Source organism: Malaya genurostris, chromosome 2 (genome assembly GCF_030247185.1).
Source record: "Malaya genurostris strain Urasoe2022 chromosome 2, Malgen_1.1, whole genome shotgun sequence".
Taxonomy (NCBI): Eukaryota; Metazoa; Arthropoda; class Insecta; order Diptera; family Culicidae; genus Malaya; species Malaya genurostris.
The window spans coordinates 161,983,445-162,008,498 of NC_080571.1; positions in this window are offsets into that span (position 1 = coordinate 161,983,445).

The following is a 25,054-nucleotide window of genomic DNA, read 5'->3' on the forward strand; positions in this document are numbered from 1 at the left end:
AGCAGTAGTGACAGAACTTGGTGTTTATCACCTTACATGATTCCAAATTTTCAAAAGTGATAGTCACCTGGTGATAATCACCTTACGTAATTCCACCCCAGGTATTGTAGATAATTGAACTACGATTTGTCAATATAGATTTATGAGTTTTAAATTAAAACATGACGATACCGACTGTTTTTCTTTCGATTAAATCCAAGAAATCCTAAGTAAAATATGAAGAAAATACAAAATAAAAGAGTCCGACTATCGCACGATGTTCTATAGTGCGATGTCGGGCCGATGTCGATGCGTTTCGCTTGTTCGAATGTTGACGCGGTTGATGCAAATGGTGCAAAATCGTCCGATGACGACCCGATAGAAGCGCTACGATCGGGTCCATATCGTGCTCAATCGGTCCGATGATCGGACCGATGCGGGTCGACAGATTTCACTGGGTACAGTAACTATTTTTTTTTCTTTATTTTAGATGGTTTCCGAACCTTTTACTACTGGAAATAGTAAGGGAGACAATAAAATTACTCGCAGATTTGTCTTAGTCGCAAAAATCTGTCAATTTTATGAAACATGCGCAAGGGCGTATCTTTATAATTCACACAGGAAGCATAAAAGTAAACGAATCGAAAAAGGGTGAAACTTTTTCCATGTTGATTTATTCAGTGGATTAGATTTTTTATCGTGACGTCACAAATCAACAAGCATTCATCCTTGACAGTTCAGCGGTACTGTTTACAGACAAGCTTAAACAAAAATCGATGAACACGTTATAAACAGTCGTTTTTGTGTAAAGATAAAGTGTTTTGAAACTAGTCACTTTTATTTAATAAATCTTAAAAATAAACCGTATCCAATCGTGAACAAATGTTTTAAAAATCTATTTAAGAGATATGGATCGTAAAGGGTCAAAGGGGTCCAAATTGTTAACAGACAAACAAAAAAATCCCTATTTACAAACAGTACTGCTGGACTGTCAAAATGTGTTGATTCGATTGAGGTTAGCAGTAACGGTTAAAAAAATAATATAAAAGGAAAGTGGTAACGTTTGCATGCCTTTTGAAGATAAATTAACAATTCATCATTCATTCAATGCGTCTTTGTTTATTGTAAAATCAAATAAATGATAAACACTATTGAAGCGATGACAACAAACATCCATAGGATTGTTTTGACCGCACTGTGTGCGATGGACTGATCGTCGAAGATAGTCTGTTCTCCGCAATGATCTTCGAGGAATATTAAAATGCAATCTCTCTAAAAGCGCTGGGCAGTCGATGTTATTTGAAAGCAAATCGAAGACAAACAGTCGCTAAAGAAAAATTCGTCTGTTTTGTAGTGTAGGAAGATTAATCAGAGGCAGCTATTCTCGTAGCTATTTAATTGAAGACGGTTTTGCCATGGAAGTCGTCGTAGTGCAAATCAAATGAAACATTTTTGAACTCGTTCGTCGATCAGGGATGCCAGGTCATTTTTTCAAAAATCTATGATCAAACCCAAAACCTGTCTGTGAAAATCTTTAACCGTTTTCCGTACCGTTCAAAATCAATTCAGTGAGCAAAAAAAAGGACTCTCTAGCAACACGCTCTGTACCTTTTTCCTCAACCAATCTGTACTTTTTGGTGCTAAACTGTGCTCGATTTCCAAAATTTGTGATTTATTCAAGTATCTGTGAAATACTGTGATCGTTTTCAGAAATCTGTGAAAATCTGTGTCATTTTTAAAATCTGTGCAGAAAATTCAAAATCTGTGAAACACAGATTAATCTGTGAATCTGACATCCCTGGATTCGATTGATGTGGACGTTGTGGTAGGGTGCTCAGATTATTATTTCGTATTCCAAAATACTGCGTACTAAAGCGACGTAAACTGTCTTTAAGCAATACACATTATGAAAGTCTCTGGTGTTGCGTTTGATAAGTCCCAAAACTGCGTAAGCCGTTGCCGTAACTAGAGATAATTGTTCGGTGAAACAAAGCTTACGATCAAGGACGATGCCCAAATATTTAACAGCAGAAACGCGTTGAACTGGAACAGCCATCATAGAGTATTCAAATACGATCGGAGATTGTGATCGTGAGAAAGAAAATTGCGCTGCATTTTTTATGTTTATACTCATACCGTTTCTGTCACACCAGTCAATAATGTTAAAATAGTAAAGTAATTGAAAAATTTCCTAGCGATTTGACAGCTTTCACTGAAAGTATCATCTCTGAACAAGCATTTCATTTTGGCAATTATTCATAATTATGAGAAAGGTGCAAAGATTTTGCACAAATTATTTTTCACAGAATTATGAAAAATAATGCCTGGCATCCTTGGTTTGGTTACACGCAGCGTTACCAAGTTGCCAGATTTGTCTGGCAAATGCTAGATTTTGCTCGCGACCAGAGATGCCATTTATACAGATTTATCTGTATTATACCGATTTTTACATGATCATACAGATTTAATACAGGTACAGATTTTATACAGATTTCTTCAATATAATACAGCTTTATAAAGATCTCACAAAGAGTAAGAAAGAAAAAAATAAACTTGTCTGCCTGAGCTATCTTTTAGTATTTGATTCCAGTGACGAGATAAAGCGACTTGACGTTGCACTTTGGGCGGTGAAATTCCATGTCAAATAATGACGTCAACATTTTCAAACTAGATAAATATATCGAATTACAATTGAACTGTTGTGGATAAAAAAATTAAAAAAAAAGAAATTTCGTCTTTGAATATTCTTGTGAATGAATCTACCATACTACAACCATACTACAACCACAATCTATTGGAATAACATCTTTTAGCGTCATTTTGTTGTAAGAATTTCATTTTATTAGTGAATACAGATTAATACAGATTTTTCATACAAAGCAATACAAATTTTCAATGAAAATATCTGGCATCTCTGCTCGCGACACCCAAACAACTAACCAGATCTTTTGCCCGATTTTCCAAATTTTCCTACACGGAAAATAAAAACTACCTATTATTTGACTTCTGTTTACTTAATTTTGAGTACTTCCTTTCATTCTCTTCTTCAATTGTTGTCAAAATACAAAAAGCAAAACCACCCAACAGCGACAGTTTCTTTCAATAAGCTAAAATTAAGTAAACCGTATTAACTTGAAATTGAGTCAATAAAACTCAACTGTAGAGTAAATATAACTCATCTCAAGTATTTTTTTGCACGTGTCTTACGAAAACTACATAGAGCCACTTTACTAAAATTAGTTTATTGAACGAAACCCCCAAATTGGGTGGAATGTACTTAAAATTAGGTTGATTTGCGGTTCCGTGTAGAATTTGGTCAGATCTTGCTAGATCTTTACGATTCTAGATCTTCTTTTTTGCTCACTGAAAATGACGCCGGTCTAAATTACCTTGTATATATGAAGTAGACCCAGGCAAATTCAGATAATTTTTTGAGTCAGAAGCAGATTTTTGAAAAAATAACCTAACAACAGATTTATCTGTATAATAAATATTGTAGCAAAACTGAAATGTAGAGGTGCTGCTTGTTTAGAGATGATACACGCTCATTCAATGTTACTCTCAAGTGAGCAATTTGTACTCACTTTTGTTTATTTAGTGCAAATGTCAAAAAGTGAGTAATATTGATGTAGAAGACTGAGTAACTTTTACTCAGTTTCTAAATTGACAACAAGTTTTACTAACAGGACTTTGAAAACGTTGCGTGAAAATTTACGTTCAATGATTTTTGAAGAAAGGAATTTTGAAAAAAATGGAGCAGGTTGGAGCCAACCTATCGAAAATTAAAAGGTAATATTATTGTACCTCCTAATCCTAATGATTGAAGTTTTTCGTTGCCACATTTGTGCAATCTTCGTTCCAGGATACGTGAGGGAATTAAAAGAACATTTTCAACTTTCTATGAAAAAACTACAAAATGTAAATGAGGGAATTGAGAGAATATTTAAAAAATGTTGCATTTTTTTTATTTTACACGCAGTTTCGATTATAATAAAGAATTCTTTAGATAATTCGAATGATAGTGTTTAACATTTACTCACCCGAGCTAATTTTCCCATTTATAGCACTGAGTAAATGTTACTCAGATTTTGACAACTACAGTATTCAATTGATGAATTGATTTAATTGATAAACACTACCGTTCATTCTAAGAATTCTTAAAACAATACAAACTAAGTTACTTTTCATTTTGGTATTTAATTTTGACACAAAATCAGTACGAATTTTATTAAAAAATTATCCTCTTCGACCAATTTTGGTAGGTTATGTTTATATCAGTGGCTTAAAATTCACCTAACGGCAATAATTTATAAAGCCACTTCTCAAAAAATTAAATCACTACTAAAAGTGATAACTAAATTGCTATCACCTCCATTTTGACATGAAGGTGATTAAATCGTGGTGACTATCACCTTACGTAATGCCAACGTTTGATAGTGATGTTCAGCAGTAGTGACAGAACTTGGTGTTTATCACCTTACATGATTCCAAATTTTCAAAAGTGATAGTCACCTGGTGATAATCACCTTACGTAATTCCACCCCAGGTATTGTAGATAATTGAACTACGATTTGTCAATATAATGAGATTTATGAGATTTATGAGTTTTAAATTAAAACATGAAGATAACGACTGTTTTTCTTTCGATTAAATCCAAGAAATCCTAAGTAAAATATGAAGAAAATACAAAATAAAAGAGCCCGACTATCGCACGATGTTCTGTAGTGCAATGTCGGGCCGATGTCGATGCGTTTCGCTTGTTCGAATGTTGACGCGGTTGATGCAAATGGTGCAAAATCGTCCGATGACGACCCGATAGAAGCGCTACGATCGGGTCCATATCGTGCTCAATCGGTCCGATGGGTCCGATGCGGGTCGACAGATTTCACTGGGTACAGTAACTATTTTTTTTTCTTTATTTTAGATGGTTTCCGAACCTTTTACTACTGGAAATAGTAAAAGAGACTATAAAATTACTCGCAGATTTGACTTAGTCGCAAAAATCAGTCAATTTTATGAAACATGCGCAAGAGCGTATCTTTATAATTCACACAGGAAGCATAAAAGTAAACGAATCGAAAAAGGGTGAAACTTTTTCCATGTTATTCAGTGGATTAGATTTTTTATCGTGACGTCACAAATCAACAAGCATTCATCCTTGACAGTTCAGCGGTACTGTTTACAGACAAGCTTAAACAAAAATCGATGAACACGTTATAAACAGTCATCTTTGTGTAAAGATAAAGTGTTTTGAAACTAGTCACTTTTATTTAATAAATCTTAAAAATAAACCGTATCCAATCGTGAACAAATGTTTTAAAAATCTATTTAAGAGATATGGATCGTAAAGGGTCAAAGGGGTCCAAATTGTTAACAGACAAACAAAAAAATCCCTATTTACAAACAGTACTGCTGGACTGTCAAAATGTGTTGATTCGATTGAGGTTAGCAGTAACGGTTAAAAAAATAATATAAAAGGAAAGTGGTAACATTTGCATGCCTTTTGAAGATAAATTAACAATTCATCATTCATTCAATGCGTCTTTGTTTATTGTAAAATCAAATAAATGATAAACACTATTGAAGCGATGACAACAAACATCCATAGGATTGTTTTGACCGTACTGTGTGCGATGGACTGATCGTCGAAGATAGTCTGTTCTCCGCAATGATCTTCGAGGAATATAAAAATGCAATCTCTCTAAAAGCGCTGGGCAGTCGATGTTATTTGAAAGCAAATCGAAGACAAACAGTCGCTAAAGAAAAATTCGTCTGTTTTGTAGTGCAGGAAGATTAATCAGAGGCAGCTATTCTCGTAGCTATTTAATTGAAGACGGTTTTGCCATGGAAGTCGTCGTAGTGCAAATCAAATGAAACATTTTTGAACTCGTTCGTCGATCAGGGATGCCAGGTCATTTTTTCAAAAATCTATGATCAAACCCTAAACCTGTCTGTGAAAATCTTCGACCGTTTTCCGTACCGTTCAATATCAATTCAGTGAGCAAAAAAAAAGGTCTCTCTAGCAACACGCTCTGTACCTTTTTCCTCAACCAATCTGTACTTTTTGGTGCTAAACTGTGCTCGATTTCCAAAATCTGTGATTTATTCAAGTATCTGTGAAATACTGTGATCGTTTTCAGAAATCTGTGTCATTTTTAAAATCTGTGCAGAAAATTCAAAATCTGTGAAACACAGATTAATCTGTGAATCTGACATCCCTGGATTCGATCTATGTGGACGTTGTGGTAGGGTGCTCAGATTATTATTCCGTATTCCAAAATACTGCGTACTAAAGCGACGTAAACTGTCTTTAGGCAATACACATTATGAAAGTCTCTGGTGTTGCGTTTGATAAGTCCCAAAACTGCGTAAGCCGTTGCCGTAACTAGAGATAATTGTTCGGTGAAACAAAGCTTACGATCAAGGACGATGCCCAAATCTTTAACAGCAGAAACGCGTTGAACTGGAACAGCCATCATAGAGTATTCAAATACGATCGGAGATTGTGATCGTGAGAAAGAAAATTGCGCTGCATTTTTTATGTTTATACTCATACCGTTTCTGTCACACCAGTCAATAATGTCAAAATAGTAAAGTAATTAAAAAATTTCCTAGCGATTTGACAGCTTCACTGAAAGTATCATCTCTGAACAAGCATTTCATTTTGGCAATTATTCATAATTATGAGAAAGGTGCAAAGATTTTGCACAAATTATTTTTCACAGAATTATGAAAAATAATGCCTGGCATCCTTGGTTTGGTTACACGCAGCGTTACCAAGTTGCCAGATTTGTCTGGCAAAAGCTAGATTTTGCTCGCGACCAGAGATGCCATTTATACAGATTTATCTGTATTATACCGATTTTTACATGATCATACAGATTTAACACAGATGCAGATTTTGTACAGATTTCCTCAATATAATACAGCTTTATAAAGATCTCACAAAGAGTAAGAAAGAAAAAAATAAACTTGTCTGTCTGAGCTATCTTTTAGTATTTGATTCCAGTGACGAGATAAAGCGACTTGACGTTGCATTTTGGGCGGTGAAATTCCATGTCAAATAATGACGTCAACATTTTCAAACTAGATAAATATATCGTTTGGGTATATCGTAAAATTGGGTGGAATGTACTTAAAATTAGGTTGATTTGCGGTTCCGTGTAGAATTTGGTCAGATCTTGCTAGATCTTTACGATTCTAGATCTTCTTTTTTGCTCACTGAAAATGACGCCGGTCTAAATTACCTTGTATATATGAAGTAGACCCAGGCAAATTCAGATAATTTTTTGAGTCAGAAGCAGATTTTTGAAAAAATAACCTGACAACAGATATATCTGTATAATAAATATTGTAGCAAAACTGAATTGTAGAGGTGCTGCTTGTTTAGAGATGATACACGCTCATTCAATGTTACTCTCAAGTGAGCAATTTGTACTCACTTTTGTTTATTTAGTGCAAATGTCAAAAAGTGAGTAATATTGATGTAGAAGACTGAGTAACTTTTACTCAGTTTATAAATTGACAACAAGTATCTGTGAAATACTGTGATCGTTTTCAGAAATCTGTGAAAATCTGTGTCATTTTTAAAATCTGTGCAGAAAATTCAAAATCTGTGAAACACAGATTAATCTGTGAATCTGACATCCCTGGATTCGATCGATGTGGACGTTGTGGTAGGGTGCTCAGATTATTATTCCGTATTCAAAAATACTGCGTACTAAAGCGACGTAAACTGTCTTTAAGGTAGCGCTTCGCCGTGGTCACGGGAGTTCGCTGCCTATCCCGGAGTTTCACGCACTTTACCCAAAATTGTGAGAAAACGGGGAAGAAAACGGAAATTCCAAGAACATACGATTCTAGATAATCCATTTTTCTATCGATTCGTATATAAATTGTGCCTGATAAACATTTTTATCGAAAGATTTCGTGCGAGTTATAAAAATAAATGAGTTTTTCCTTATTCTTTCGCACGCACACAATGTCAACGCATGCATTGGGGTGTGCAAAATGCAACATGCGGTAGACGCCAACAACATTTCTTTTGTTTTCGTTGTCCGTTCTCTCTGCGTAAACGTTGAATATAGATGAGTAGAAAATGTAAGTAAGTGTTACTACTTTGTAAAATAATTTCTATTCATGTTTCAGTAGAACCAGAAATCAGTAAAGATTTTCATCGCTACTAGCTTTGACGCTTTGTTGAAAACGTAGCACATCCCTACATATGCGAGTTGTTTATAGCGATAAAAGGAAAAAAGAAAACCAAATTTTAACAAAACTCGCACGAAATCTCGCGAAAGAAAAGCTTTCTAACTGATATTTTTCGCCAAATGCATAGTAAAATCATTTACCTACAATCGTATGTTTTTGATTTTTCGTGAATCGGGTTAGTATTTTAGAAATTTGCAATTTAGGGTGAAATTTCGGCGTCAAAGCAAGAGGAAGCAGTGAGTTGTCTTGCTTCGACCTGACCACGGCGAAGCGCTACCTTAAGGTGGTGGTCAGGTCGAAGCAAGACAAAATACTGCGTACTAAAGCGACGTAAACTGTCTTTAAGCAATACACATTATGAAAGTCTCTGGTGTTGCGTTTGATAAGTCCCAAAACTGCGTAAGCCGTTGCCGTAACTAGAGATAATTGTTCGGTGAAACAAAGCTTACGATCAAGGACGATGCCCAAATCTTTAATAGCAGAAACGCGTTGAACTGGAACAGCCATCATAGAGTATTCAAATACGATCGGAGATTGTGATCGTAAGAAAGAAAATTGCGCTGCATTTTTTATGTTTATACTCATACCGTTTCTGTCACACCAGTCAATAATGTCAAAATAGTAAAGTAATTAAAAAATTTCCTAGCGATTTGACAGCTTTCACTGAAAGTATAATCTCTGAACAAGCATTTCATTTTGGCAATTATTCATAATTATGAGAAAGGTGCAAAGATTTTGCACAAATTATTTTTCACAGAATTATGAAAAATAATGCCTTGCATCCTTGGTTTGGTTACACGCAGCGTTACCAAGTTGCCAGATTTGTCTGGCAAATGCTAGATTTTGCTCGCGACCAGAGATGCCATTTATACAGATTTATCTTTATTATACCGATTTTTACATGATCATACAGATTTAATACAGGTACAGATTTTATACAGATTTCCTCAATATAATACAGCTTTATAAAAAATCTCACAAAAAACTTGTCTGCCTGAGCTATCTTTTAGTATTTGATTCCAGTGACGAGATAAAGCGACTTGGTGTTGCATTTTGGGCGGTGAAATTCCATGTCAAATAATGACGTCAACATTTTCAAACTAGATAAATATATCGAATTAAAATTGAACTGTTGGGGAGAAAAAAATTAAAAAAATCAAAACTGCGTAAGCCGTTGCCGTAACTAGAGATAATTGTTCGGTGAAACAAAGCTTACGATCAAGGACGATGCCCAAATCTTTAACAGCAGAAACGCGTTGAACTGGAACAGCCATCATAGAGTATTCAAATACGATCGGAGATTGTGATCGTGAGAAAGAAAATTGCTCTGCATTTTTTATGTTTATACTCATACTGTTTCTGTCACACTAGTCAATAATGTCAAAATAGTAAAGTAATTAAAAAATTTCCTAGCGATTTGACAGCTTTCACTGAAAGTATCATCTCTGAACAAGCATTTCATTTTGGCAATTATTTATAATTATGAGAAAGGTGCAAAGATTTTGCACAAATTATTTTTCACATAATTATGAAAAATAATGCCTGGCATCCTTGGTTTGGTTACACGCAGCGTTACCAAGTTGCCAGATTTGTCTGGCTAAAGCTAGATTTTGCTCGCGACCAGAGATGCCATTTATACAGATTTATCTGTCTTATACCGAATTTTACATGATCATACAGATTTAATACAGGTACAGATTTTATACAGATTTCCTCAATATAATACAGCTTTATAAAGATATCACAAAGAGTAAGAAAGAAAAAATAAACTTGTCTGCCTGAGCTATCTTTTAGTATTTGATTCCAGTGACGAGATAAAGCGACTTGACGTTGCATTTTGGGAGGTGAAATTCCATTTCAAATAATGACGTCAACATTTTCAATGAATTACAATTGAACTGTTGGGGATAAAAAAATTTAAAAAAAAAAAGAAATTTCGTCTTTGAATATTCTTGTGTACGCGCCAATGACCTATTGAATCTACCATACTACAACCACAATCTATTGGAATAACATCTTTTAGCGTCATTTTGTTGTAAGAATTTCATTTTATTAGTGAATACAGATTAATACAGATTTTTCATACAAAGCAATACAAATTTTCAATGAAAATATCTGGCATCTCTGCTCGCGACACCCAAACAACTAACCAGATCTTTTGCCCGATTTTCCAAATTTTCCTACACGGAAAATAAAAACTACCTATTATTTGACTTCTTTTTACTTAATTTTGAGTACTTCCTTTCATTCTCTCCTTCAATTGTTGTCAAAATACAAAGAGCAAAACCAGCGACAATTTCTTTCAATAAGCTAAAATTAAGTAAACCGTATTAACTTGAAATTGAGTCAATACGACTCAACTGTAGAGTAAATATAACTCATCTTAAGTATTTTTTGCACGTGTCTTACGAAAACTACCTAGAGCCACTTTACTAAAATTAGTTTATTGAACGAAACCCCCAAATTGGGTGGAATGTACTTAAAAATAGGGTGATTTGCGGTTCCGTGTAGAATTTGGTCAGATCTTGCTAGATCTTTACGATTCTAGATCTTCTTTTTTGCTCACTGAAAATGACGCCGGTCTAAATTACCTTGTATATATGAAGTAGACCCAGACAAATTCAGATAGTTTTTTGAGTCAGAAGCAGATTTTTGAAAAAATAACCTGACAACAGATTTATTTGTATAATAAATATTTTAGAAAAACTGAAATGTAGAGGTGCTGCTTGTTTAGAGATGATACACGCTCATTCAATGTTACTCTCAAGTGAGCAATTTGTACTCACTTTTGTTTATTTAGTGCAAATGTCAAAAAGTGAGTAATATTAATGTAGAAGACTGAGTAACTTTTACTCAGTTTCTAAATTGACAACAAGTTTTACTCACAGGACTTTGAAAACGTTGCGTGAAAATGATTTTTGAAGAAAGGAATTTTGAAAAAAATGGAGCAGGTTGGAGCCAAGGTAAATGAATACTATCGAAAATTAAAAGGTAATATTATTGTACCTCCTAATCCTTATAATGATTGAAGTTTTTCGTTGCCACATTTGTGCAATCTTCGTTCCAGGATCCAGTTTTTTATTTTACACGCAGTTTTGATTATAATAAAGAATTCTTTAGATAATTCGAACGATAGTGTTTAACATTTACTCACCCGAGCTAATTTTCCCATTTATAGCACTGAGTAAATGTTACTCAGATTTTGACAACTACAGTATTCAATTAATGAATTGATTTAATTGATAAACACTACCGTTCATTCTAAGAATTCTTGAAACAATACAAAGTAACCCAAGTAACAATTCGAATGCCTTATGGTTTTGACTATAATTTATAGGAGTTTCGTGATTGATTTTTCAATCACTACCTGTTTTATGACAACTATAATAAGTGTCTCTTTTAACCAGTAATATCATAGTTTTCAAAGCTTCTATAAAACCCTTTACCTACACTAAAAATAAAATTAAAATAAAACAATTTGCACTAGAATAAAACCATGCAAACACTCTTAATATTGCTTCCAAACGTTTTCTTTAAAACATTATTGTCAGTTAAATTCTTTCATAAATCTAGTTTTGTGTGCGTGCGTGTTCATTCTATGACAATTTCACTCAGAGTAAATTTGAGAGTTCTAAAGTACATTTATGACACATTAGTTGTAGGCTATTTGATTTATTGCTTCTTAGGTTAAGTGTAATTTGCATTTAAAGTAATTTCATGGCCGCCATTATGATGTTCTATACCGTAGCATTTATTGACATCAAATAAACTTCGAAATGCAAAAACGAGGAAATATGTTGGACTTTCATGATTCATTTTCAGATCGTATGCACAAGTTTTATCGCCACAGAACAGTTTTATACAAAAATGACGATGAATCACAAAAAATAATTTCCATAAATCATGGAGACTTTCGCAAAAACCGCATTTATTTCAAGGCGATTAGTTATAATTCTTATTTTTATCCTCACATTCACGATAAAAATTAATGCGCATAAAGTTTTTACCTTCGGAAAAAACCTCAAACTCGTAATTAAAATATAATATATTCTTACTGATTGCATTCAAAGTAGACATGACACACATAGTCAAGAAAAATATCATCAAAACGACAGTTTACTCATAGCGGAATTCATTCCATCCAAAGAAATTTAATGTTGATCGTAAAGCTGGTTTCAAAATTTTCTTGAGTTTGGAGTTTCAAAGCAGGTTTATGCTGATTCTTCATTTTGATTTATAAACCTTATGACGAATGGTCCACTTTGCAGGAAAATGCTCTTATAGAGGTTTTCAGTAGGTTTTCGCAGAGTTTAAAGTTTTATTGCAAGATTTATTATGTAGCATTGAAGACAGCTACAAGTATTTAATAATATTAAAAATGTTACTTGGGAAGTTACTTTTCATTTTGGTATTTAATTTTGACACAAAATCAGTACGAATTTTATTAAAAAATTATCCTCTTCGACCAATTTTGGTAGGTTATGTTTATATCAGTGGCTTAAAATTCACCTAACGGCAATAATTTATAAAGCCACTTCTCAAAAAATGAAATCACTACTAAAAGTGATAACTAAATTGCTATCATCTCCATTTTGACATGAAGGTGATTAAATCGTAGTGACTATCACCTTACGTAATGCCAACGTTTGATAGTGATGTTAGCCTTTCAGCAGTAGTGACAAAACTTGGTGTTTATCACCTTACATGATTCCAAATTTTCAAAAGTGATAGTCACCTGGTGATAATCACCTTACGTAATTCCACCCCAGGTATTGTGGATAATTGAACTACGATTTGTCAATATAATATAGATTTATGAGTTATAAATTAAAACATGAAGATAACGACTGTTTTTCTTTCGGTTAAATCCAAGAAATCCTAAGTAAAATATGAAGAAAATACAAAATAAAAGAGCCCGACTATCGCACGATGTTCTATAGTGCGATGTCGGGCCGATGTCGATGCGTTTCGCTTGTTCGAATGTTGACGCGGTTAATGCAAATGGTGCAAAATCGTCCGATGACGACCCGATAGAAGCGCTACGGGTCCATATCGTGCTCAATCGGTCCGATGATCGGATCGATGCGGGTCGACAGATTTCACTGGGTACAGTTTTTTCTTTATTATAGATGGTTTCCGAACCTTTTACTACTGGAAATAGTAAGGGAGACAATAAAATTACTCGCAGATTTGTCTTAGTCGCAAAAACCAGTCAATTTTATGAAACATGCGCAAGGGCGTATCTTTATAATTCACACAGGAAGCATAAAAGTAAACGAATCGAAAAAGGGTGAAACTTTTTCCATGTTGATTTATTCAGTGGATTAGATTTTTTATCGTGACGTCACAAATGAACAAGCATTGATCCTTGACAGTTCAGCGGTACTGTTTACAGACAAGCTTAAACCAAAATCGATGAACACGTTATAAACAGTCATCTTTGTGTAAAGATAAAGTGTTTTGAAACTAGTCACTTTTATTTAATAAATCTTAAAAATAAACCGTATCCAATCGTGAACAAATGTTTTAAAAATCTATTTAAGAGATATGGATCGTAAAGGGTCAAAGGGGTCCAAATTGTTAACAGACAAACAAAAAAATCCCTATTTACAAACAGTACTGCTGGACTGTCAAAATGTGTTGATTCGATTGAGGTTAGCAGTAACGGTTAAAAAAATAATATAAAAGGAAAGTGGTAACATTTGCATGCGTTTTGAGGATAAATTAACAATTCAATGCGTCTTTGTTTATTGTAAAATCAAATAAATGATAAACACTATTGAAGCGATGACAAAAACATCCATAGGATTGTTTTGACCGTACTGTGTGCGATGGACTGATCGTCGAAGATAGTCTGTTCTCCGCAATGATCTTCGAGGAATATTAAAATGCAATCTCTCTAAAAGCGCTGGGCAGTCGATGTTATTTGAAAGCAAATCGAAGACAAACAGTCGCTAAAGAAAAATTCGTCTGTTTTGTAGTGTAGGAAAATTAATCAGAGGCAGCTATTCTCGTAGCTATTTTAATTGAAGACGGTTTTGCCATGGAAGTCGTCGTAGTGCAAATCAAATGAAACATTTTTGAACTCGTTCGTCGATCAGGGATGCCAGGTCATTTTTTCAAAAATCTATGATCAAACCCAAAACTTGTCTGTGAAAATCTTTGATCGTTTTCCGTACCGTTCAAAATCAATTCAGTGAGCAAAAAAAAAGGTCTCTCTAGCAACACGCTCTGTACCTTTTTTCTCAACCAATCTGTACCTTTTGGTGCTAAACTGTGCTCGATTTCCAAAATCTATGATTTATTCAAGAATCTGTGAAATACTGTGATCGTTTTCAGAAATCTGTGAAAATCTGTGTCATTTTTAAAATCTGTGCAGAAAATTCAAAATCTGTGAAACACAGATTAATCTGTGAATCTGACATTCCTGGATTCGATTGATGTGGACGTTGTGGTAGGGTGCTCAGATTATTATTCCGTATTCCAAAATACTGCGTACTAAAGCGACGTAAACTGTCTTTAAGCAATACACATTATGAAAGTCTCTGGTGTTGCGTTTGATAAGTCCCAAAACTGCGTAGGCCGTTGCCGTAACTAGAGATAATTGTTCGGTGAAACAAAGCTTACGATCACGGACGATGCCCAAATCTTTAACAGCAGAAACGCGTTGAACTGGAACAGCCATCATACAGTATTCAAAAGTAATTAAAAAATTTCCTAGCGATTTGACAGCTTTCACTGAAAGTATCATCTCTGAACAAGCATTTCATTTTGGCAATTATTCATAATTATGAGAAAGGTGCAAAGATTTTGCACAAATTATTTTTCACAGAATTATGGTTTGGTTACACGCAGCGTTACCAAGTTGCCAGATTTGTCTGGCAAAAGCTAGATTTTGCTCACGACCAGAGATGCCATTTATACAGATTTATCTGTATTATACCGATTTTTACATGATCATACAGATTTAATACAGGTACAGATTTTATACAGATTTCCTCAATATAATACAGCTTTATAAAAAATCTCACAAAGAGTAAGAAAGAAAAAATAAACTTGTCTGCCTGAGCTATCTTTTAGTATTTGATTCCAGTGACGAGATAAAGCGACTTGACGTTGCATTTTGGGCGTTGAAATTCCATGTCAAATAATGACGTCAACATTTTCAAACTAGAAAAATATTGAATTACAATTGAACTGTTGGAGATAAAAAATTTAAAAAAAAAAAATTTCGTCTTTGAATATTCTTGTGAACAAATCTACCATACTACAACCACAATCTATTGGAATAACATCTTTTAAGGTCATTTTGTTGTAAGAATTTCATTTTATTAGTGAATACAGATTAATACAGATTTTTCATACAAAGCAATACAAATTTTCAATGAAAATATCTGGCATCTCGGCTCGCGACACCCAAACAACTAACCAGATCTTTTGCCCGATTTTCCAAATTTTCCTACACGGAAAATAAAAACTACCTATTGTTTGACTTCTTTTTACTTAATTTTAAGTACTTCCTTTCATTCTCTCCTTCAATTGTTGTCAAAATACAAAGAGCAAAACCACCCAACAGCGACAGTTTCTTTCAATAAGCTAAAATTAAGCAAACCGTATTAACTTGAAATTGACTCAATACGACTCAACTGTAGAGTAAATATAACTCATCTTAAGTATTTTTTTGCACGTGTCTTACGAAAACTACCTAGAGCCACTTTACTAAAATTAGTTTATTGAACGAAACCCCCAAATTGGGTGGAATGTACTTAAAATTAGGTTGATTTGCGGTTCCGTGTAGAATTTGGTCAGATCTTGCTAGATCTTTACGATTCTAGATCTTCTTTTTTGCTCACTGAAAATGACGCCGTTCTAAATTACCTTGTATATATGAAGTAGACCCAGACAAATTCAGATATTTTTTTGAGTCAGAAGCAGATTTTTGAAAAAAATAACCTGATAACAGATTTATCTGTATAATAAATATTGTAGCAAAACTGAAATGTAGAGGTGCTGCTTGTTTAGAGATGATACACGCTCATTCAATGTTACTCTCAAGTGAGCAATTTTTACTCACTTTTGTTTATTTAGTGCAAATGTCAAAAATTGAGTGATATTGATGTAGAAGACTGAGTAACTTTTACTCAGTTTCTAAATTGACAACAAGTTTTACTCACAGGACTTTGAAAACGTTGCGTGAAAATGATTTTTGAAGAAAGGAATTTTGAAAAAAAATGGACCAGGTTGGAGCCAAGGTAAATAAATACTATCGAAAATTAAAAGGTAATATTATTGTACCTCCTAATCCTTATAATGATTGAAGTTTTTCGTTGCCACATTTGTGCAATCTTCGTTCCAGGATACGTGAGGGAATTTAAAGAACATTTTCAACTTTCTATGAAAAAACTACAAAATGTAAATGAGGGAATTGAGAGAATATTTAAAAAATGTTGCATTTTTTTTATTTTACACGCAGTTTCGATTATAATAAAGAATTCTTTAGATAATTCGAATGATAGTGTTTAACATTTACTCACCCGAGCTAATTTTCCCATTCCCCCACTGAGTATATGTTACTCAGATTTTGACAACTACAGTATTCAATTAATGAATTGATTTAATTGATAAACACTACCGTTCATTCTAAGAATTCTTAAAACAATACAAACTAAGTTACTAAGACACAAAATCAGTACGAATTTTATTAAAAAATTATCCTCTTCGACCAATTTTGGTAGGTTATGTTTATATCAGTGGCTTAAAATTCACCTAACGGCAATAATTTATAAAGTCACTTCTCAAAAAATTAAATCACTACTAAAAGTGATAACTAAATTGCTATCACCTCCATTTTGACATGAAGGTGATTAAATCGTGGTGACTATCACCTTACGTAATGCCAACGTTTGATAGTGATGTTAGCCTTTCAGCAGTAGTGACAGAACTTGGTGTTTATCACCTTACATGATTCCAAATTTTCAAAAGTGATAGTCACCTGGTGATAATCACCTTACGTAATTCCACCCCAGGTATTGTGGATAATTGAACTACGAATGGTCAATATAATATAGATTTATGAGTTATAAATTAAAACATGAAGATAACGACTGTTTTTCTTTCGATTAAATCCAAGAAATCCTAAATAAAATATGAAGAAAATACAAAATAAAAGAGCCCGACTATCGCACGATGTTCTATAGTGCGATGTCGGGCCGATGTCGATGCGTTTCGCTTGTTCGAATGTTGACGCGGTTGATGCAAATGGTGCAAAATCGTCCGATGACGACCCGATAGAAGCGCTACGATCGGGTCCATATCGTGCTCAATCGGTCCGATGATCGGACCGATGCGGGTCGACAGATTTCACTGGGTACAGTAACTATTTTTTTTCTTTATTTTAGATGGTTTCCGAACCTTTTACTACTGGAAATAGTAAGGGAGACAATAAAATTACTCGCAGATTTGTCTTAGTCGCAAAAACCAGTCAATTTTATGAAACATGCGCAAGAGCGTATCTTTATAATTCACACAGGAAGCATAAAAGTAAACGAATCGAAAAAGGGTGAAACTTTTTCCATGTTGATTTATTCAGTGGATTAGATTTTTTATCGTGACGTCACAAATGAACAAGCATTCATTCTTGACAGTTCAGCGGTACTGTTTACAGACAAAAAAATCGATGAACACGTTATAAACAGTCATCTTTGTGTAAAGATAAAGTGTTTTGAAACTAGTCACTTTTATTTAATAAATCTTAAAAATAAACCGTATCCAATCGTGAACAAATGTTTTAAAAATCTATTTAAGAGATATGGATCGTAAAGGGTCAAAGGGGTCCAAATTGTTAACAGACAAACAAAAAAATCCCTATTTACAAACAGTACTGCTGGACTGTCAAAATGTGTTGATTCGATTGAGGTTAGCAGTTACGGTTAAAAAAATAATATAAAAGGAAAGTGGTAACATTTGCATGCGTTTTGAAGATAAATTAACAATTCAATGCGTCTTTGTTTATTGTAAAATCAAATAAATGATAAACACTATTGAAGCGATGACAAACAACATACATAGGATTGTTTTGACCGTACTGTGTGCGATGGACTGATCGTCGAAGATAGTCTGTTCTCCGCAATGATCTTCGAGGAATATTAAAATGCAATCTCTCTAAAAGCGCTGGGCAGTCGATGTTATTTGAAAGCAAATCGAAGACAAACAGTCGCTAAAGAAAAATTCGTCTGTTTTGTAGTGTAGGAAGATTAATCAGAGGCAGCTATTCTCGTAGCTATTTTAATTGAAGACGGTTTTGCCATGGAAGTCGTCGTAGTGCAAATCAAATAAATCATTTTTGAACTCGTTCGTCGATCAGGGATGCCAGGTCATTTTTTCAAAAATCTATGATCAAACCCAAAACCTGTCTGTGAAAATCTTTGACCGTTTTCCGTACCGTTCAAAATCAATTCAGTGAGCAAAAAAAAACAAAGGTCTCTCTAGCAACACGCTCTGTACCTTTTTCCTCAACCAATCTGTACTTTTTGGTGCTAAACTGTGCTCGATTTCCAAAATCTGTGATTTATTCAAGAATCTGTAAAATGCTGTAATCGTTTTCAGAAATCTGTGAAAATCTGTGTCATTTTTAAAATCTGTGCAGAAAATTCAAAATCTGTGAAACACAGATTAATCTGTGAATCTGACATCCCTGGATTCGATTGATGTGGACGTTGTGGTAGGGTGCTCAGATTATTATTCCGTATTCCAAAATACTGCTTACTAAAGCGACGTAAACTGTCTTTAAGCAATACACATTATGAAAGTCTCTGGTGTTGCGTTTGATAAGTCTCAAAACTGCGTAAGCCGTTGCCGTAACTAGAGATAATTGTTCGGTGAAACAAAGCTTACGATCAAGGACGATGCCCAAATCTTTAACAGCAGAAACGCGTTGAACTGGAACAGCCATCATAGAGTATTCAAATACGATCGGAGATTGTGATCGTGAGAAAGAAAATTGCGCTGCATTTTTTATGTTTATACTCATACCGTTTCTGTCACACCAGTCAATAATGTCAAAATAGTAAAGTAATTAAAAAATTTCCTAGCGATTTGACAGCTTTCACTGAAAGTATCATCTCTGAACAAGCATTTCATTTTGGCAATTATTCATAATTATGAGAAAGGTGCAAAGATTTTGCACAAATTATTTTTCACAGAATTATGAAAAATAATTCCTGGCATCCTTGGTTTGGTTACACGCAGCGTTACCAAGTTGCCAGATTTGTCTGGCAAAAGCTAGATTTTGCTCGCGACCAGAGATGCCATTTATACAGATTTATCTGTATTATACCGATTTTTACATGATCATACAGATTTAATACAGGTACAGATTTTATACAGATTTCCTCAATATAATACAGCTTTATAAAGATCTCACAAAGAGTAAGAAAGAAAAAAATAAACATGTTTGCCTGAGCTAATTTTTAGTATTTGATTCCAGTGACGAGATAAAGCGACTTGACGTTGCATTTTGGGCGGTGAAATTCCATGTCAAATAATGACGTCAACATTTTCAAACTAGATAAATATATCGAATTACAATTGAACTGTTGTGGATAAAAATAATTAAAAAAAAAGAAATTTCGTCTTTGAATATTCTTGTGAACGCGCCAATGACTTATTGAATCTACCATACTACAACCACAATCTATTGGAATAACATCTTTTAGCGTCATTTTGTTGTAAGAATTTCATTTTATTAGTGAATACAGATTAATACAGATTTTTCATATAAAGCAATACAAATTTTCAATGAAAATATCTGGCATCTCTGCTCTCGACACCCAAACAACTAACCAGATCTTTTGCCCGAGGATTCGTAACCGAATGTTCGAAGTGAGCACACGCGTTTTTTTAACAATCGACATCGGTAAGACGAAGGTGCCTATCACAGCAGAGGCTGTAGTATAGGCATTAAATAAAAGTGATAAAAAGTAGCATCCCCGCAAGTGAGTTCTGTCTGTGCACCGGTTTTGTATCGGTATCAACAGTAGACGCTATTGTGCTATCCTCGGGCAGCAGTTATTTCTATTGTTTGCTACCCGCATCGCAGCAGCCAAATTCTGAGTCAAGGTCACGCTGAAGCACAACGAAGGAGTGAAGGAGCAACTCACCTAACAGCTTACCGTGACATACTGTTAAGTATTTTCTCAAACTTTTTCTTTCAACTTTTACTATTCATATATTTTCTTTTCATTTTATTTCTTTCTTTCTCATTTCAAGTGCGGGAGACTTCTTTACTCCCGCACTTTAAATATGAATATTGATGACAGTGGGGGTGTCTCGGAGGAGGGCGAAGCTGAACGAATGAACGAAGAACATTTAGAGGCTGAGTTTGCTTCCGAGATGCCATCTACCCCTCCTATACCATCTCCCCCTCCGATACCATCTCCCTCTCCGATGCCATCTCCCTCTCCGATGCCTCCATCTCCCTCTAAGATATTGCCTGCCCGCCAAAAAGTTTACCAAGACGATGGCTCGGGGGGTCCGTGGGTGGTATACTTCCGGCCCAAATTAAAGTCTCTCAGAGTTTTAAATATTGCTCGGGACCTGGAAAAACATTACTCGGCAATAAAAACAATAGATAAGGTTTCGCCAAACAAGTTACGCGTTGTTGTGTCCGACCTGAAGCAAGCAAACGCGATTGCTACCAGCGAGTTATTCACGAAGGAGTACCGCGTGTACGTCCCGTCTCATGTGGTGGAGATCGACGGTGTGGTCCGTGACGAAAGTCTGACAATCGAAGATCTGATGAAGGACGGGGTAGGCCGTTTCAAAAACCCCGACCTTCATCCAGTGAAAATTTTGGAGTGCAAGCAATTGCACTCCAAATCGATAGATGGTAAATTTTACCAATCGGACTCATTTCGCGTGACTTTTGCCGGATCTGCACTTCCAAATTACTTGGTAGTGAGTGGAGTTCGTCTACCTGTTCGGCTGTATGTACCGCGGGTAATGCATTGTACAAGCTGCAAACAGCTAGGTCATACGGCAACCTATTGTTGCAACAAACTGCGATGCGGCAAATGCGGAGAGGCCCATGAGGACGATCTCTGCAGAAGAGCAGTGGAAAAGTGTTGCTACTGTGGGGAGAATCCTCATGATCTTTCGGTGTGCCCTACGTACATACAGCGTGCGGAGAAATTGAAGCGATCCGTGAAAGAACGTTCCAAACGTTCTTATGCGGAAATCTTAAAAAGAACCACTCCATCGACCCCTGAGAACCCGTTTGCAATCTTGCCAGTTGAAGAGGATACCTCTGACGACCCAGGCGAAGGACCTTCCTACACACAGGTTGAAGGAAGCAGGAAAAGACAAAATCTGGCTTCTCCCAAGCTTCCTCGTAAAGGCCTCAGACTGTCCTCTTCGTCACAAAAGAACCAAACGGAAACAAAAAGTGCTGACTCAAAACCGAAGCAAACACCTCCTGGGTTCAAAAAACTTAGGGATGATAAGGAGTACCCAGCACTTCCTGGGGCATCAAAAAACCCGAATGACCCCAAAGCACAACCAGAAAATCCAACAAACGCTGGATTATTGAAATTTTCTGATATCGTGGACTGGATATTAACAGCCTTCAATATTACTGATCCTCTGAAAAGCTTCCTAACTGCTCTACTGCCAACAGTAAGGACATTTTTAAAACAGTTGACTGAACAATGGCCCCTCCTTGCAGCGATCGTATCTTTTGATGGATAATTTACCACTGAGAATCGAAAATATGATCATTGTGCTTCAGTGGAATTGCAGAAGTATCATCCCAAAACTTGATTCTTTCAAACACTTAATACATACTCATAATTGCGATGTATTCTCCTTGAGTGAAACTTGGCTTACTTCTAACATCAACCTCGACTTCCATAATTTTAACATAATCCGCCTGGACCGAGAAGACTCTTATGGAGGGGTACTTTTAGGGATTAAAAAGTGCTATTCATTTTATCGTATTAACCTCCCCTCGACACCGGGAATTGAAGTTGTTGCTTGCCAAATTAATATTAAAGGCAAAGATCTATGTATAGCTTCTATCTACATTCCTCCCAGAGTCTCGATAGGGCATCGTCGGCTTGCAGACATCATAGAACTTCTTCCTTCACCGCGGCTGGTTTTAGGGGACTTTAACTCGCATGGTACAGGATGGGGCTGCTTATATGATGATAATCGTTCTTCGTTAATCCAAGATCTGTGTGACAACTTCAATTTGACAATTCTAAACACGGGAGAAATGACACGGAACCCTAGACCGCCAGCACAACCAAGTGCGCTGGATTTATCCCTTTGCTCGACTTCGCTACAGTTAGATTGCAAGTGGAAGGTAATCTGTGATCCTCACGGTAGCGATCACTTGCCGATCATAGTTTCTATCACCAACCGTGGAAGACCATCGGAAACAATCAATGTTTCGTACGATTTCACACGAAACATTGATTGGAAACGTTACGCGAGCTCGATATCTGAGAAACTAGAAACATCACAGGAGCTTCCTCCGGAGGAAGAGTATACATTTTTGGCTGGCTTGATTCTTGACACCGCAATTCAAGCTCAGACGAAACGAGTACCTAGCGCGCAAACTAGTATGCGTTCTCCCAACCCATGGTGGGACAAAGAGTGCTCAGAGCTGAAAACGAAAAAAGCTTCAGCCTTCATCTCGTTTAGAAAGAACGGAACTCCAGATAATTATCGGAAATACGCGGCGTTAGAATTTCAAATGAAAAGTCTTATTAAAGCTAAGAAACGCGGTTACTGGCGAAGTTTTGTTGACGGATTAACGAGAGAAACAGCAATGAGCACTCTTTGGAATACGGCCCGTCGCATGCGCAATCGAAATCACGCGAACGAAAGCGAGGAATATTCTAACCGCTGGATATTTGATTTCGCTAAGAAAGTATGTCCTGATTCTGTTCCGGAACAGAAGATATCCCGCGTCGCGACATTGAATACAAACGAAACACCGTTTTCGATGGTAGAGTTCTCACTTGCGCTCTTGTCGTGTAACAATAGAGCCCCGGGGTTAGACAGAATTAAATTCAACTTGTTGAAAAATCTGCCCGACTCTGCCAAAAGGCGCTTGCTGAATTTATTCAATAAGTTCCTCGAGGGTAATATTGTCCCACACGAATGGAGAGAAGTGAGAGTTATTACTATTCAAAAACCTGGAAAACCAGCCTCCGATCACAATTCGTATCGGCCGATTGCTATGCTTTCCTGTATCCGGAAATTGTTGGAGAAAATGATTCTCTTCCGTCTAGACAATTGGGTCGAAACAAATGGATTGCTTTCAGGTACACAATTTGGGTTCCGCAGGGGCAAAGGAACGAACGATTGTCTAGCGTTGCTCTCAACAGAAATTCAAATGGCATTTGCTCGTAAAGAACAAATGGCATCAGTTTTCCTCGACATCAAGGGGGCATTCGATTCAGTTTCCATTAACGTTCTATCTGAGAAGTTGCATCAGCATGGTCTTTCACCAGTTTTGAACAACTTTTTATATAATCTATTGTCCGAGAAACACATGCATTTTGAGCATGGTGATTTGACGACAAAGCGATTCAGTTACATGGGTCTTCCTCAGGGCTCATGCTTAAGCCCCCTTTTATACAACTTTTACGTAAATAACATTGATGAATGTATCAACACATCTTGCACGCTAAGACAACTTGCCGACGACAGTGTTGTGTCTATTATAGGACCCAAAGCTGCCGATCTCCAAGGACCATTGCAAGATACCCTCGACAACTTGTCGACATGGGCTTTTCAAATGGGTATCGAGTTCTCTACGGAGAAAACTGAGCTGGTTGTATTTTCAAGGAAGCGAGAACCTGCGCAATTACAGCTTCAACTAGGGGGTGAAACCATAGCTCAGGTTTTCACATTTAAATATCTCGGGGTCTGGTTCGATTCCAAAGGTACCTGGGGATGTCACATTAGGTATTTGAAACGAAAATGCCTACAGAGAATCAATTTCCTTCGTACAATAACCGGAACTTGGTGGGGCTCTCACCCAGGAGACCTGATCAGGTTGTACAAAACGACGATATTGTCAGTAATGGAATATGGATGTTTCTGTTTCCGCTCCGCTACGAATATTCATTTCATTAAACTGGAAAGAATTCAGTATCGTTGTTTACGTATTGCCTTGGGTTGCATGCAATCAACCCATACGATGAGTCTTGAAGTGCTGGCGGGCGTCTTACCGTTGAAAAACAGGTTCTGGGATCTCTCATATCGACTGCTAATCCGATGCGACATTTTGAATCCGATGGTGATAGAAAACTTTGAAAAGCTCGTCGAGCTTAATTCACAAACCCGTTTTATGTCCTTGTATTTTGACTACATGGCTCAGAATATAAATCCTTCTTCGTTTGTTCCCAATCGTGTTCATTTTGTGGATACTTCTAATTCTACTGTGTTTTTCGACACATCCATGAAAGAGGAAATTCGTGGAATCCCGGATCCTGTACGCCCTCAAGAGATCCCAAAAATTTTTAATAATAAATTTAAAGAAGTCGACTGTAATAAAATGTTTTACACTGACGGATCATATCTAGACGGGTCCACTGGCTTCGGTATATTCAATGTAAATTTCACCGCTTCCTATAAACTCAGTGATCCAGCTTCAGTTTACGTCGCAGAACTAGCTGCAATTCAGTATACCCTTGAGATCATTGACACTCTGCCCACAGATCACTACTTCATTGTATCGGACAGTCTCAGTTCCATTGAGGCTCTCCGTTCAGTGAAGCCTGGAAAGCACTCACCGTATTTCCTGGGGAAAATACGGGAACAATTGAGTGCTTTATCTGCAAAATCATACCAGATT